The following is a 12,644-nucleotide window of genomic DNA, read 5'->3' as shown; positions in this document are numbered from 1 at the left end:
CACTAGAGATAAATGAGTATTGTTTTAAGCTGCTAAATGTGTGATTATTTGTAGCATAACATAGAAAAACTAATAAAGGAACAAAAATGGATGAAAGAAAAAAAAAACAAGAAGATATAGTCATCAAAATATGTATAAGCCTAACAATGGCCTAGCACACACCTAGCAAGAAATGAGTCAGCCGCAGGGGAAAACAGGCAAAACTGGTCAGCTTTTATCTGATCGGTCTGAAGCCAAAAATTGATAGATCAAGACGCCCAAAAACAAGCAGAGATCAAAAGCCTGAAGAATACATTAACAAGTTCTTGTATGAAATGCCGCGTTCCACATTAAAACTCACAACATTTAGGGTGTCTGTTCAACAAAAGATACCATTCACAAAAGTCAATAAAGACATTTGCCAAATCTGAGACTAACAAATGAGCTAATGTTGTGGGCCAAGCATTGTCAGAGAGGAAATCTAGCAGTCTGAGCATATCAAAAATATTCAAACCCACTGATAACCAAAGAAGTGAAAATAGGTGTCACCAGTGAAATGGTTTATCCTTTTTCACCTACTAGGCTATTAAAAATGAGAAAGCAAGATGAGATTGATCACAGGGGCACAGGAGGGCTCCTGCACGTCTAGGGAGTGTGAAGACTGTGCGTCCATTCTGGAGAAAAAATAGAGGGTTTACAAAGACCAGGACACAACAAGTCTGTTCCTGATCCAGAGAATTTCTTAGGCCATCCATAAAGGACCTAAAGGAAGATGTTCACTGCAGCAGATTTGATGGGGAAGTCAAAAACCACCCGGGGGTAGAGGAAAGGTGGGTAAAGTGGTGGACACCTCCCCACAAAGCACAATGCAGGGGTTGGAAGCCAGACTGGATGTAGGCAGAGAAGATCCATTCTTGCTTCCAAGATTCCAAGATTTCAAGAATGGATCTTTTAAAAGACAATATTAACAGGAAAAAGTCAAATTCAAAAGAAAATATATAACACATCCCAATTAAATAACTATTACAGGCACAAAACAATTCTACCCACTCTTCAAGAAAACCGATGCAAAGGCACACCAAAAAGGCATGAGAATTGTTGTCTAAGGAGCGGGGCGGGGACTAGAGCATGTGTGGAAAAAAAGACAGTGAATGAATGAATGAATGAATGGCAAGCAGGGAAGCCAGAGAGGACCCCAGGGTTCTGGAGAGGGTGAGGGGGCATATGGGAAAGTACTGAGACCTGAGTCAGAGTGGAGACAAGTGTCAAGTGTCCCTCCTCCACGAAGTGGTCCCCTAGGCAGTGTCTCTTGAGCATCTTCCCCATGGGCGGTAGGGGTGTGTGAGTTCTTGCCTGAATTTCTCTCCAGAGAATGCAAAATGTGTGCATGGGGCTGGTGGGGAAGGCTAGCCTTCCCCTTAAACCTTCCGGGAGAGGCTTTATCATTACCGCAGCCAAAAAATTATTTATACCATTTTGGCCTGAAACTGTCTCCTCAGAGAGGAGCCCCTCAGAAGTTTCTTTCTCTGCAACATGTACTCCAACTCCATCCACCTTTCTTCAGGTTGCTTCAAGGAGAAAGCCAACACAGAGGACAGGGAAGGTCCACAGAAACAGGGGAAGCTTCTTCTGATCTCTGGAAGTCTCTAACATTTTCTTATTGATTGATTTACAGCTTAATTTCATCATGGGCATGGAATAGTCTGCAAGGTGTCAGGCCTGTAAATTTTGTTAAGAATAACTTTGTGGAACACAATTGATCAATTCTGGAAATATTTCATGTGCACTTGAAAAGAACATATATTGGGGCACCTGGGTGGCTCAGTTGGTTTATCATCTGATTTTTTATTTCAGTTCAGGTCATAATCTCAGAGTTGTGATATCGATCCCCACATTGTCAGGCTCCGCAATGGGTGTGGAGCTTGCTTAAGATTCTCTCCTTCCCTCTCTCTAAACAAAAACAAACAAACAAAAAAAGAACGACTGAATGAAATGAGCATGTATTCATGGTCAGTGTTTGAGTGGTGTTCAGCACAAGTGAAGGACAAGTTGATACGTCTCTGTGGGAACTTCAGAACTTGGCTGATGTCCTGCCTCAGCTGAGTTTTATCAGCTGCTGTGGGTTATGTTTGTACTCTCTCACTGTGATTGTGGATTTGATTATCTTTCCTTTTTATTCATTCTGTTTCTGCTTTGAGTATTCTGAGATAGGTACCTACACACTTAAGAGTTGTTATATCTTCCTAAAAAATAATATTTCCATCAGTAAAATGTCTACCTTTATTTCAAGCACTGCCTCTTGTCTTAGAGTTTATTTTATGGAGTCTTAGTACTGTTACACTGACATTTTTTGGTTGGCATTGACATAGTATATTTAAGCCATTCTTATTTTTCTCATTTCTCTGTGTTCTTATATTTGAAATGTGTTTCCTTTTTGTTTTGCCTTCTTGTATTTTTTCAATGGTCAACTAACCCTGTCTTTTAATTACAGTACCCAATTCATTTACATCATCCTAGCCACAATGACTATCGTTCAGCTTTGCACTACTATTTTCAAGTATATTAATTTTATATGTATTTAACAATCTTCAATACAATATCATTTCTTACAGTCAAAATATCACCTAGATTTATCCACATATTTATCCTTTTGATGTGTTTGTTCTTGTTTTCTTCCTACCATACTATTTTTCCACCTGGGTTTGTTTTTCCTTCTTCCCAGAGAATTCTCTTTAGTTGTTATTTTAGAACAGTTCTCCTGGCAACAAATACAGTCCATTCTGGTTATTTAAAATTACTTGGTTTTGTATGCATTTTTGAGAAAGACTTTTGTTGCCGGAGAAATTGTAGGTCAATGGTTAATTTCCTTCAGTGGTTAGCAAGTGCATGACAATAACTTCTGACTTTTTGTTGTTTCCTATCTGAGGTCAGCTAAATGCCTGATGGTGGTTTATTTGAAAATAAGAGCTCTTTTTACCTCTGGATGATTTTAAGATTTTTCTTCCTAAATTTGATTTAGAACTCTTTTATGCTTGGTTGTGGGTTTCTTTTATTATATCCTGCTTAGGGTTTGTAACATTGCTTAAATCAATGGCTTGATGTTTTGTTCAGTTCTAGAAAACTCAAGCTTTACATTTTCAAATACTGCTTCTGCCCCATCATCAGCTTCTTCCCCTATGGGGCAGATCTCACCTCACCCGTCTCATGCTTCCCATCCTACATCTACTCTGGCTTGCCTCCCTCCTGTCTAACTCCCATGCAGGTTAACCCGGCTATCACATCATTCATTTCTGTTATTATATTTTTCAGTTCTAGAACTTTCCTTTTATTCTTTTTGGTAGCATCAACTTTTCTCCAGTATTACCCATCTTTTCCCCCTAACTTATTCATCATGAGGACATTAAAACCCCATATCTGATAACTGCACTGTCTAGACATTTTCAAGTTTGTTTCTATTATTTAATTTTCTTTTGATTTACCCATCAAGTCTTGTCTTTTTTTCTTATTGTTTTTGACTGGGTGCTGGACATCCTGTGTTTTAAACATGTAGAACTAATTAAGGCTTTGCATGATTTAGAAAATATTTTACCTTGATATGACAACAATGCACAGGATGTAAGCCATGGGACAGATCTATGCAAAATATAGACCATTTCAGAAATAATGTCATCATCTAAAGAGTCGATCCTGAACGTGAGTGCAGCCAGGAGATTGGAGAAGAGGGAGAAGTTGTACAGGGTCTATGGGGCACACTAGGAGGACACTGGGGCAGATGCTGAGGGATGGCACCTGAGTGTGGGGCAATTGAAGATAGAGGCGAGGGGCCAGTCTAATGAATGTGATGCTTTGGGACATTGATTTGTTGGTTTTGATTCATTGATGGTATTGCTGGACTGACAATGTGGCCTCATAAGAGAGGACAAGAAGGCATATAAATAATAGTATCTGTAGTGAGTAATTTTGTTCAGAAGATAATATTTGGAAAGCATCACAAAAAAGAGATAACAAATGGCTAGTTGTATGTACGTTCAAGCCTTAGTTTCTTTGCTAACGCCTGTGGATATTTGCATTCGGAAACCAAAAAGTTAACATGGGTGATAGGAGCTGGACTCAGTCTGTGAGCTCAACTTAAGAAAAGCACAGTAAAGAATCATGAGGCTAGCTACCAGGGCACTGATAGGGAAACAGGGAAGGGGTCTGGAGGTGAGGGTTAATAGAGATCATCTCATAACTTGGATTTTATGACATTGACCTTGCAGGGAGCACAGTTCTCCTCTTTCTCCTTCACCTCCTCCATTTCCTCTTTGAAGCTTCCCTGAAGACCCCAGTGCTGAGATTTTGGTTAAACCCCTATTTTCAGGAGGGGTCTCACAAATATATTCCAGGGAACTCTATTCTTTCAGGCCAGAAAGTTCCATAAAACATTCTGGAGTTTGTGGAAATTGATAATTTCTGAAATGTGTGTCAATGTTTCTATGTGTGTGCTTGTATTGCAACTTCCAAGTATATTTTTGTTCCCTACTGATTTGAGACAATGAGTGACTATGCTGGATCTGGAGAGGTCTTTCCAGGACATGATGACACAGGACAGGCTGCCCCTGGTGCTGACTCACCTTGCACAGATTTGTTTCATTCAAAAACTGACAGTGGGCAATGGCGGCAGGCACAACATTTGCCCACCCTACCAAAGACTCTTGTACAAACCATGACCTGTGAACATCAATTCCATGAATGGGGCCATGTTTTTAATCCCCTATTCTATCAGAGCAGGAACCAGAAGAAAGACATTGGTCCTAAACAAAATACCAACTATAATTCACACATTTCTAAATATTGCAGTTTCTTAGAAAACTATTTCCCAACTGTGGCCACAGTGCCAAGCACATGGGGACTTTATATATTTCTGAAGTCGGGTCACAAAGATTCTTGTATAGTAGAGGAGGGGTACGGCCTGGTCTCTAGATTTGTAAAATGAAACCAAGGGCGTTATCATGAGAATCAAGAGAGAACATGACAGACATAGTGAGAAAGAACAGGACACCAGGAATTCCTCAGCTGAAACCACAGAGTCCAAGAACAATGGCTCAAACCCTCAGAACCTCAGTGCTCTAAACCAAGGGTGGGTAATAGGTCAGCTTTGCTGACCACACAGACTTACCCTTGTAAGATTGTGTATGCCCCTATCAGAGTGTGGGAGATGTTACAAACTCCACACTCGGACTCGTCAAAAAGCCAAAGTTAAAACCGGCCACTACTTTTGTGCTGTGCCCAATGGAACTATCCCCAGTTGTCTTGGAAAATCCTATCACATCATTGCTTATGACCACTTCATGATGAACATGGATGGTCCAGGACACAGGCAGACTTTCAACTAGGAACCACTCAAATCAAAGTCTTTAGAAACCCAAGAGGAAGAAAGAAAGATGCCTCAGTCCCTCTATTCTGAAAGATTCCTCCGAGTGGCACTGCCACTGTTTCTTTGTCTCAGTCATACCTCCAGGTGCTCCCACACCCTCCCTCACTCTGCCTCTCCAGGGCTACTCACCACAAGGATCCCAGAAGACAGGGTTGCTCATCACGCTGGATGTCTGTCACCACAGTGCTTATCCCAGGGGGAGTGATTGGTGTTGACAGCCATGGAGGCCAGGCTGGGCTGGCAAGGGGGATACAGGCATCATCAGGGAGGGGTGGGACATGGTGACTGGTGCTACCTTTTCCTGAGCTGTCCTCAGAGGCCCTAAGATAACCTTCTATGTGTCAAGGGGCTCATGTGCAGATGCTCTGACTGGTGTCCATGGAGAGCAGAGCATTTCTTCAGCCTCACTCACCACCTCCAATCCCTGTGACTCGATACGGCCCCTCTTCAGAAGGACCACCCCCTTGCGAGCCTGGCCCCAGAGCTGGAAGAGAGAAGAAGCAAGCAATGTTCCCTGGTTATATTATCTGCATTCCTTTTTTTTTTAATGATTTTTTTTATTATATTATGTTGGTCACCATACAGTACATCCCCGGATTCCGATGAAAAGTTCGATGCTTCATTAGTTGCGCATAACACCCAGTGCACCATGCAATACGTGCCCTCCTTACCACCCATCACCAGTCTATCCCATTCCCCCACCCCCCTCCCCTCTGAAGTCTTCAGTTTGTTTCTCATAGTCCATAGTCTCTCATGCTTCATTCCCCTTTCTGATTACCCCCCTTTCTTTATCCCTTTCTTCCCCTACCGATCATCCTAGTTCTTATGTTCCATAGATGAGAGAAATCATATGATAATTGTCTTTCTCTGCTTCACTTATTTCACTTAGCATTATCTCCTCCAGTGCCGTCCATGTTGCAGCAAATGTTGAGAATTCGTTCTTTCTGATAGCTGAGTAATATTCCATTGTATATATGGACCACAGCTTCTTAAGCCAGTCATCTGTTGAAGGGCATCTCGGCTCCCTCCATGATTTAGCTATTGTGGACAATGCTGCTATGAACATTGGGGTGCATATGGCCCTTCTCTTCACTACATCTGTATCTTTGGGGTAAACACCCAGTAGTGCAATGTCTGGGTCATACGGTAGCTCAATTTTTAACTTTTTAAAGGACCTCCACACTGTTTTCCAGAGTGGCTGTACGAACTTGCATTCCCACCAACAATGTGGGAGGGATCCCCTTTCTCGACATCCTCTCCAACAATTGTTGTTTCTTGCCTTGTCTATTTTTGCCATTCTAACTGGCATAAGGTGGTATCTCAGTGGTTTTGATTTGAATTTCCCTGATGGCTAATGATTTTGAACATTTTTTCATGTGTCTGTTAGCCATTTGTATGTCTTCATTGGAAAAGTGTCTGTTCATATCTTCTGCCCATTTTATGATTTGTTTATTTGTTTCTCGTGTATTGAGTTTGAGAAGTTCTTTGTAGATCTTGGATACCAGTCCTTTATCTGTGGTGTCCTTTGCAAATATATTCTCCCATTCCGTGGGCTGTCTCTTAGTTTTTTTGACTGTTTCCTTGGCTGTGCAGAAGCTCTTTATCCTGATAAAGTCCCATAAGTTCATTTTATCTTTTATTTCTCTTGCCTTTGGAGATGTGTCGTGAAAAAGGTTGCTCTGGCCGATGTCATAGAAGTTGTTGCCTATGTTCTCCTCTAGAATTTTGATGGATTCCTGTCTCACATTGAGGTCTTTCATCCATTTGGAGTTTATTTTTGTGTATGGTGTGAGAGAGTGGTCAAGTTTCATTCTTTTGCATGTAGCTGTCCAATTTTCCCAGCACCATTTATTGAAGAGACTGTCTTTTTTCCACCGGATGTTTTTTCCTGCTTTATCAAAGATTAGTTGCCCAAAGAGCCGAGGGTCCATTTCTGGGTTCTCTATTCTGTTCCATTGGTCGATGTGTCTGTTTTTGTGCCAGTACCATGCTGTCTTTGTGATCACAGCTTTGTAGTACAGCTCGAAATCCGGCATTGTGATGCCCCCAGCTTTGTTTTTCCTTTTCAACAGTTCCTTGGAGATTCGGGGCCTTTTCTGGTTCCATACAAATTTAAGGACTATTTGTTCCAGTTCTTTGAAAAATGTCCTCGGTATTTTGATCGGGATAGCATTGAAAGTGTAGATTGCTCTGGGTAGTATGGACATTTTAACTATGTTAATTCTTCCAATCCATGAGCATGGAATATTTTTCCATCTTTTTATGTCTTCCTCAATATCTTTCAAAAGTGATCTATAGTTTCTAGGATATAGGTCCTTTACGTCTCTGGTTAAGTTAATTCCAAGGTAACGCATGGTTTTTGGTGTTATTGTAAATGGGATGGATTCCCTAATTTCTCTTTCTTCAGTCTCGTTATTCGTGTATAGAAATGCAACTGATTTCTGGGCATTGATTTTGTATCCTGCCACCTTACTGAATTGTTCTATAACTTCTAATAGTTTGGGAGTGGATTCCTTTGGGTTTTCCATATAGAGTATCATGTCATCTGCAAAGAGAGACAGTTTGACTTCTTCTTTGCCGATTTGGATACCTTTGATCCCTTTTTGTCTTCTGATTGCTGTTGCAAGGACTTCTAGTACTATGTTGAATAATAGTGGCGAGAGTGGGCATCCTTGTCGTGTTCCTGATCTTAAGGGAAAGGCTTCCAGCTTTTCCCCATTGAGAATAATGCTTGCAGTAGGCTTTTCATAGATGGCTTTTATGAGATTGAGAAATGTACCCTCTATTCCTACACTCTGAAGGGTTTTAATCAGGAAAGGATGCTGTATTTTGTCAAATGCTTTTTCTGCATCAATTGAGAGGATCATATGGTTCTTGAGTCTTTTCTTGTTGATATGATGTATCACATTGATTGATTTGCGAGTGTTGAACCATGCTTGCATCCCAGGTATGAATCCCACTTGGTCATGATGGATAATCCTTTTAATGTACTGTTGGATTCTATTAGCAAGGATCTTGTTGAGGATTTTGGCATCCATATTCATTAGAGAAATCGGTCTGTAATTCTCCTTTTTGAGGGGGTCTTTGCCTGGTTTGGGGATCAAGGTAATATTAGCCTCATAGAATGAGTTTGGTAGCTTTCCTTCTGTTTCTATTTTTTGAAATAGCTTTAGGAGAATAGGTATTATTTCTTCTTTGAATGTTTGGTAGAATTCCCCAGGAAAACCGTCTGGGCCTGGAGTTTTATTATTTGGAAGGTTGTTTATCACTGACTCAATTTCTTCATAGTTAATTGGCCTATTTAAGAAATCTATTTCTTCCTGTTTCAGTCTTGGTAGTTTATAGGTTTCCAGGAAGGCCTCCATCTCTTCCAGATTGTTTAGTTTTTTGGCATATAGCTGTTGATAAAAGTTTCTAATAATCCTTGCAATTTCAATGGTGCTGGTCGTGACCTCTCCCTTTTCAGTCATAATTTTAATAATCTCAGTCCTTTCTCTTTGTTTTTGGACAAGTTTTGCCAGTGGTCTATCAATTTTATGGATTCTCTCAAAGAACCAGCTTCTAGTCCTGTTGATCTGCTCTACTGTGGTTCTGGTCTCTAATTCATTGATTTCTGCTCTAATCTTGGTCAACTCCTTCCTTGTCAGTGGGTTAGGCCTGTCCCTCTGTTGCTGTTCCAGTTTCTTGAGGTGAGAATATAGAAACTGCATTTTAGATTTTTCTATTCTTTTGAGTGAGGCTTGGATGGCTATGTATTTCCCCCTTAGGACTGCCTTTGCAGTATCCCATAGGTTTTGGACCGTTGTGTATTCATTCTCGTTGGTCTCCATAAATTGTTTAATTTGTTTTTTGATTTCCTGGTTTATCGAGTCATTCTTGAGCAGGATGGTTCTTAGCCTCCAAGTGTTTGAGTTTCTTCCAGGTTTTTCCTTGTGGTTGAGTTCCAATTTCAGAGCGTTGTGGTCTGAGAATATGCAGGGGATAATTTCAATCTTTTGGTATTGGCTGAGACCTGTTTTGTGTCCCAGAGCATGATCTATTCTTGAGAATGTTCCATGGGCATTTGAATAGAATGAGTATTCTTTGGTTCTGGGGTGTAGTGTTCTATATATATCTATGAGGTCCAACACGTCGAGTATGGCATTCAAAGCCTTTGATTCTTTGCTTAGTTTTTGCCAGGGTGTTCTGTCTATTTCTGATAGTGGGGTGTTGAGGTCCCCTACTATTACTGTGTTCTTATCTATATGTCTCTTTATTTTGGTTAAGAGTTGGCTTGTGTATCTTGCTGCTCCCCTGTTGGGGGCATATATATTAATAATTGTCATATCCACTTGTTGAATACTTCCTTTAAGAATAATATAGTGCCCTTCTGTATCTCTCTCTATGGCCTCTAGTTTAAAATCCAGTCTATCTGATATGAGAATTGCTACTCCAGCTTTCTTTTGAGGTCCATTTGCGTGGAAGATGGTACTCCATCCCCTTACTCTAAGTCTGAATGCATCTTTGGGTTCAAAATGAGTCTCTTGTAGACAGCAAATGGATGGGTCATGTCTTTTTATCCAATCTGCAGCCCTGTGGCATTTTATGGGAGAGTTTAAACCATTAACATTGATAGAGATTATTGACAGATATGATTTTAATGATGCCATTTCTCTTTAAAGTCTTTGTATCGGTTGTGACTTGCTGCTCTGTATCACTCTTGGGGCCTTTTTACCTTTATAGAGCCCCCCTTAATATCTCCTGTAGGGCTGGTTTCGTGGTTACGAAATTGGTTAATGATTGGCGATTTTGGAACGTCTTTATTTCTCCATCAATTCTGAATGACAGCTTTGCTGGATAAAGGATCCTTGGCTGCATGTTTTTCTCTGAAAGAGCTTTAAAAATGCCCCCCCAAGCCTTTCTCTCATTCCAGGTCTCTGTAGACAGGTCTGACGTAATCCTGATACCTTTGCCTTGGTACGTGAGAAATTTCTTTGCCCTGGCCGCTTTCAATACTGTATCCTTGGATCTAATATTTGCGAATTGCACTATGACATGACGTGGCGTAGGTTTGTCCTGGTTGAGCTTGGATGGGGTCCTCTCTGCCTCTTGGACGTGAATGCTTGTTTCCCTTGCTAGATTAGGGAAGTTTTCGGCTACAATTTGTTCAAATATCTCTTCTAGACATCTGTTTTTCTCCACCCCTTCAGGGATGCCGATGATTCTGACATTGGATCGTTTCATAGAGTCAGTAATCTCCCGTAATCTACATTCGTGGGCGTGGATTTTTTTAAGACCAGCTTCTATTTTCGTTTTTCTTCTACTAACCCATCCTAAAATTCACTAATGCTTTCCTCTGCCTCGGTGACCCTGGCCGTCAGAGCCTCTATTTTTTTTTTTTTGTAAAGATTTTATTTATTTATTTCACAGAGATAGAGACAGCCAGCGAGAGAGGGAACAGAAGCAGGANGCCAGCGAGAGAGGGAACACAAGCAGGGGGAGTGGGAGAGGAAGAAGCAGGCTCATAGCAGAGGAGCCTGATGTGGGGCTCGATCCCATAATGCCGGGATCACGCCCTGAGCCGAAGGCAGACGCTTAACCGCGGTGCCACCCAGAAGTCCCACAGCCTCTAGTTTTGACTGCATTTGGCTCATAGAATTTTTAATTTCTGTCAGATTCGCTCTCATTTCTGCCCTTAGGGATTCTATATTCTCAGCAACGCTTTCTCTGATGCTTTTTTCAAGTTTACTCATCATCTTGACCATTGTTGCTCTGAATTCCATTTCTGATAATTGGGATACATCCATATGTATTAATTCTGTGGCCGAGGCCAATTCTGTGGCAGAGGCCACAGACTCATTATCTTTTCTTTGCTGGGGGGGACTTCTCCTTCTCGTCATTCTGATGAGGAGAGATTGCGGGGTTGTCCAGAGCCCAAATTATTGACTGGGACCCAGGCCGTGTGCCCTTGTTTTATAGAGATCTTAGGGATGTGGGTTTCTTCCTTAAAGATTTTATTTATTTATTTGAGAGAGAGAGACAGACAGTCAGCAAGAAAGGGAACCCAAGCAGGGGAGTGAGAGAGGAAGAAGTAGGCTCCCAGCGGAGACGCCCGATGAGGAACTCCTTTCCGGAACGCTGTGATCACACCCTAATCCAAAGACAGGCGCTTAATGACTGCGCCACTCAGGCGCTCCGGGCTGTGGGCTTTTTGATTTTTCAGCCTGCGTTCTGGGGGAGGGGCCTGCCGCCGGTACTCAGGAAACCCTGTTTCGCTCCGTGTCCCCTGCAAGGGGGGATGGGGATGGGCACCTTGTGAGCAGGTATTTCCTGGCTTTTGTTCTCTGACGGCTTTCCCTGGCGGTCTGCTGTGCCTCTTCTGAGAGTTAGAGCAGCAGCGGCCAAAATTCAGCCTCTGTCTCAGAACAGAGGGATCGTGGACCATTCTCCACTGATGTTCTGGCCACTTTAACTCTGTTTCTGTTGGTGCTGCTCAACCCTGCAGCATCCTGGGCTGTGCGCCCCAAACCCGGAGTCCCAGCCCTCACTTCCAGGGCCGGCGCGTCTCTGTCCTTTGTGTTTCTAACCCCGCCGGCCACCAGCCACCCTGCGCACGCTCCCAGAGCTCCTGGTCTCAGTCTGGACCTAGTGAGCACACCAGAGTTCCAGAGCTCCGTGAGATGCTTGGTAGCACGTGCCCCCAGCTCACGGTCTCAGTCTGCTGTCTCGAAGGTGCGGGTCTGCGGTCCGCCCGCTCCCCCGTGCAGGTGGCTACCGTTTCCTGGGGCCCGGACATGGCAGCTCCCTCCCCCTTCTGTTTATCTTCTATCTATCTGTCTGTGTGCGGTTTCACAGCTCCCCGCTTCGTACCTCAATACTCAGTGGTGGAGATGTTCATTTGTAGAGATCCAGATGTATCTTCCTGCGTCTCAGGCTGATTCCGTGGATGTTCCTGCTGCTCTGGTACCTATCCAGCTCAACTCAGGGGACCGGCTGAAAAAGGGGTCCCCTACTCCTCCACCATCTTAACTCCCTCTCTCTGCATTCCTTTTGAGTGGGATGGATGAGAGGCATGGAGAGATTGGAGGAGGAATGAATAAATGAATGGATACTTGGATGGATACATAGATGGACGATTGATGATGGATGGACGAATGGATGAATGAATGAATAAATACACCAAACAACCTGTGGGGACCTTGCAAAAATCACTAGGGCAGCCTCCCTTGAGCTGAAGTGTCTGATTGACTCAACACTCTGCACCTACAGT

Source organism: Ailuropoda melanoleuca, chromosome 13 (genome assembly GCF_002007445.2).
Source record: "Ailuropoda melanoleuca isolate Jingjing chromosome 13, ASM200744v2, whole genome shotgun sequence".
In the NCBI taxonomy this organism is placed as follows: domain Eukaryota; kingdom Metazoa; phylum Chordata; class Mammalia; order Carnivora; family Ursidae; genus Ailuropoda; species Ailuropoda melanoleuca.
Note: the sequence above shows the minus strand (reverse complement) of the source record.